This window comes from Boleophthalmus pectinirostris, unplaced genomic scaffold (genome assembly GCF_026225935.1).
Source record: "Boleophthalmus pectinirostris isolate CB_2022bp ecotype Guang Dong unplaced genomic scaffold, ASM2622593v1 HiC_scaffold_17, whole genome shotgun sequence".
Lineage (NCBI taxonomy): Eukaryota > Metazoa > Chordata > Actinopteri > Gobiiformes > Gobiidae > Boleophthalmus > Boleophthalmus pectinirostris.
This window is the reverse complement of record NW_026571115.1, coordinates 36,921,586-36,926,585: the sequence shown is the minus strand read 5'-3', so window position 1 is coordinate 36,926,585 and position 5,000 is coordinate 36,921,586. Positions and strand designations below refer to the sequence as shown.

At 40.7% G+C, this 5,000-nt stretch overlaps 1 protein-coding gene across 1 annotated transcript in view; it reads left to right on the top strand.

Moving 5' to 3' along the window:
* LOC110170954 (excitatory amino acid transporter 5-like) overlaps positions 1 to 5,000 on the top strand; it is a 37,957-nt gene that overhangs the window by 274 nt on the left and 32,683 nt on the right. The window lies entirely within an intron of this gene.

The following is a 5,000-nucleotide window of genomic DNA, read 5'->3' as shown; positions in this document are numbered from 1 at the left end:
AAAGACTTGAACGGAGGAATTTGGTGCAGAACATTATTGCTTTCGCGACGCTCCGGTGGAAACTAATGCCGGTTCATTTAAAGGTGATTTGTTTTTGGTTTGCAGAGGAAACGAGCCGTTCGCGTCTCAATCCTGAGCCGCCGGGTCAGAGCCGAGCGTGACTCCGGAGGTCACAGGTCACGAGAGCGAGCAGCAGGTTATGGAGTCTGGATCGGGATGAATTTTTCTGTCTGAGCCGGGCCCGCGTACGACAGAGCAGTGATCAAATCTGACCCAAACCAAATAGACTTTAAGATATAATTAAAACTAGAAAAGCAGTCAGAGAGCGCAGACCTCCGCCAAGGACCACCCCCATCTTTTATATAAACTGCGATAAAATCCGTCTTCTGGATCAGATCCGGATCAGCCTTTGGAATATGAAAGAGGATCCCATTGTCCATCCCTGAGTCAAATTTCATGGGGTTTGGTCAAAAATTAACCCAGATATTGAGAAACTAAATGTTTGGCCCCATTTACCACAATGTGAACTAAAATTTCAAAGTGATCCAGAATCCAGGATTTCTTCCGGATCAAACCCAAAATGAAATCAGTTCTTCCTTTTCACATTTCCAACAAATCCTGAAAATTTCATCAAAATCGGTCCATAACTTTTTGAGTTATGTTGCTAACAGACAAAACAAAAAACAAACAAACAAACAAACAAACAGACAAACAAACACAAACAGACAAACAAACAAACAGACAAACAAACAGACAAACAAACAAACAACAAACAAACAGACAAACAAACAACAAACAAACAACAAACAAACAGACAAACAAACAACAGACAAACAACAACAAAAACAAACAGACAAACAAACAGACAAACAAACAAACAGACAAACAAACAGACAAACAAACAAACAGACAAACAAACAAACAAACAAACAAAAACAAAAACAAACAAACAAACAAACAACAAACAAACAACACAAACAGAACAAACAAACAACAGACAAACAAACAAACAAACAGACAAACAAACAAACAAACAACAGACAAACAAACAACAGACAGACAAACAAACAGACAACAAACAACAGACAAACAAACAGACAAACAAACAAACAGACAAACAAACAGACAAACAAACAGACAAACAAACAAACAAACAAACAAACAGACAAACAAACAGACAAACAAACGCCAGAAAAAACCACACTATTTTCATGGGACTAATGACACACAGAGGATATTGTTTGTGTTCCTCTAACGGACACACAGATGCAAAATACAAACTCATGAAATACTGAAAATAATGCAAAGATTTTATTCCTCAAATTTTGTAAAGTTTTAAATTTAAAATGCAGCAACTCATCTACATTATTTATAGAAACTGACCTTCAAAAATAATGAGCCCAGTCCACAAAACTGCGCTGTGAGTCCAGTTTTTTTGCACTGTTTAAAAGTAAAAAAGTGAGTTTTGTTTCTCACGTGTTCAGATTGAGGTGAAGCTGCAGGTTAACGACAGTGACTCTAATAATAATAATAATAATAATAATAATAATAATAATAATAATGCATCAGTTTTATACGGCGCTTTTTTGGACACTCAAAGACTCTTTACAGATCATTTTTCATTCACTCCAGACACGGTGGTGGTAAACTACAACTGTAGCCACAGCTGCCCTGGGACAGACTGACAGAAGTGAGGCTGCCAGTCTGCACCATCAGCCCCTCTGACCATCACACACACCACTTTCATACTAGACAATAAGGGTGAAGGGCACAACAACAGTTTTTGGTGACATGGTGCCTCCTGTGGCTCCTGATTTTCCCAGTGTCTCCATCCAAGTCCTGCCCAGGCCCGGCCCCGCTGAGCTTCTGGGATCTGACGGGATCAGGCTTTGGACAAATCGGTGTGGCCACTTTACTTCCCCAGAACTTTATCTCCAATCTTTTACGCTTTCAAAATTCTGAATCTGAAGTTTAGCACCATCCATCCGATTTTCTTCCGCTTTTTCTGGGACCAGGACGCAGAGGCATCAGTCCAACCAGAGACTCCCAGACGTCCCTTTCCATGCACACTTCCTCCAGCTCCTCAGTCCAGAGACACAGTCCCTCCAGTGTGTCCTGGGTCTTCCCTGGGGCCTCCTCCCGGTGGGACATGAACACCTCGTGAGGGAGACGTCCAGGAGGCATCAGAACAGACGTCTAAGCCACCTCAACTGGCTCCTCTCAACGTGAAGAAGCTCCTCACTCTGTCTCTAAGGAAGCGCCCAGACACGCTGCAGAGGAAACTCATTTGTGTCGCTTGTATCATCGATCTGGAGGAGCGAAGACTGACACTAAATCGAGAGCTTCGCCTTTCGACTCAGCTCCTCTTCACCACAACGGTCCGATACAGCGACCGCATCACTGCCCACGCTGCACCTGTCCACCTGTCAGTCTCTCGCTCCGTCCTCCCCTCACTCGAGGAACAAGACCCCGACAGACTTGAACTCCTCCACTTGAGGCAGGGAGGGTTTGGGTTTGGACTTGGATCTAAACTAAAAGTGCAGAGTCTGATCTTTGAACACTTAAGCCTCAGAGCGACTGGATTTACTGTAGACGGGAAACAGACGACGCGCTGATGTGTCCGAGTCCGACCCGAGCCTCAACATAAGTTCTAAATATTTGTCCAAACCCGTCGGAGTTTGGTTGGGTTTCCTTGCTCTAGTGCAGGTCACATGACGGAGCTGCTGGTCACTGATTGGACGATATTTGGTGCTCATAAAGGTCATAACGGGCGACATCTGAAGTTTATATCGTGGACATTTTTATATTTGGTCCTGGTCAAGCAGAAGTAAACAACAAGGCCAAAAATTCAAGTTAATGCATCTGATATAAAAATGTATTGAACAGATACATATGTACTCTAGTTTATCAAACTGTTGACCTTTTTTCTGTACCATTTTTGGTTCTAAAGTTCCATACGTTTTAAACAGACCATGTATGAAACATGGAACAAAAATTATTTCCCAAATTTCAAAGACACAAAAATCATGTAAATAAATGGATGTATTTCATCATATCTTGTGTTATTCCATCTTTGAACTGTTGATGAAGGGACATGATTTAAAAAAAAAAAAAAGTATTTAAAAAGATAAAAATTTGCTTGGAAGGACTGACATATTTTATAGAAATAGTTTCCTTTCATTTTGAAGTAATATTAAAATATTCAGAAGAAAAAAGCGACAAATGATGTAAAATCCTGCACCTTCTACTTGTTTGTACAATTTTCCCTCCGTTACCATGACCTTTCTTAATAAAAAATCTCATGAGTCAAAAAGTCAGAGGTTTTTCAACCTAATCTTGTACCATATGGTAGAAAACTATATGAAGCAAATATTCAAACCAGTTTGTTAAGGATATGGAAGTGAGAACCAAGAGTTATCACTGTTTGGATTTATTGACCAAAAAGTGCTGCATATTTAATTTTTTGTCTTGAACTTGAAAGAATCTCACAGGTTTAACTTGACCCTGTTGGAGTGTAACTCTTTCCTACATTCTGATACTTTACTTATTTCAATAGTTCCTCTAGTTTCTGAATAAGAGACATTTGAATGTCAAAAATCTGACCCTGTTTCCCTCCGTTAACACTTGACCCGGACCCATCTGTCTATCACGTCCTGCAGTATTTACTATTTACTGAAATGACTTTTATCCTCTCAGGCTCAAATTAATTTTTTGTATCAGGAAAAATCTGATATTTGGGGAAAATTATAATATGGGGTAGTAATATAGAATTCTGACTTTTTTATCCTTTGTAAACAAAAAAAAGTATTTTGCACTTTTGTCAGGCCGTTTGCATGTAGTCATTCTTGCACAGTCTGCATCGCCCATGTTTATCAGCATGGATGGGAGAAAAGGCTCCTGAGTAAAAAAAGCTCAGATAATATGGATGTGGAGTAAGTAGGTACTTGGAATTTAGCTGTTGCAAATCCGCAACGCCTGCCTGGAGAGGGATAAAACACTGAAAATTATCATTATTATTATTCAAGTTTGGTTTAGAGTCTGGACTGAACCTGGTTTTAACTTTCTATTTCCACGGAATCGAGCGGGTAATACCTCTAGAAAGTTACATACTGCAGCTTTAAGTTTTGGCGTGTCGAGTTCTGCTGCCACTTACTCGAAGTCTGCGAAACACATGTGCATTTAAACAGTTCGTAAAAAACGACCAGAGCTGAGTAAATGTCTTTAAAGTCTTTGAGGATTCTGGTCAAGTATCGTTTCTGTTTCTAAGAATAAACTGAGTGAAATGATCGAACTTTAACAGAAAACAGCTGAAGACGAGCCCAACGAAACGAACCAAAGATGTTGGTTTTATCTTCTCGAACTTCTTGGGTTGTGAAAAACGTCCGTCGAGAGAAACTGTTTGTGAATAAAAAACGAAACTGGAGCTGAAACGGGTCGTGAAACGTGACGTGCAGATGGACGACTGATTCCTCTGGACCTGATGTGAGTTTTAAATATTGCGTGCGGAGCTGGTTGTTGTTCGTCAGAGCTAAAGTCTAACGCTCAAAGCATCTGCTGGAGGGTCCGTCACCTGCTCGTTTCCATGGAGACGTCACTGCTCTGTCTGAAATGTCCCACAGTGTGACTTTAAACAGCTCGACTTCACTTTATTTATTCGGCTACAGGTGGTTTTACGGCTCAAAAACACCTCGAAAAACAAAACATTCTGACTGAGTGGGGTCAACTCTTCAAAGATCTGACCCGGAACTTCGTCCGGTTTGGTCTCCGTGAAGATAGAAAGGTTTAATGCCGTACTGTGGAACATTCCAGACAAAGCAGGAAACATCTCCGCGGCTTTAAACCCTGGAGGCGTCGCTTTGGCTCCTTTTTAAGCATGTTTGTTCTGTTTTAACTTTGTGGGTTCTTTTTTGAAGTCGATACAGTGAAGTGTTTTTACCTTGTTGACGTGTTTCTGCTTCATCTGCCGGTTTCACTTCGTAGAAAAACGTGTGACCTCGCAG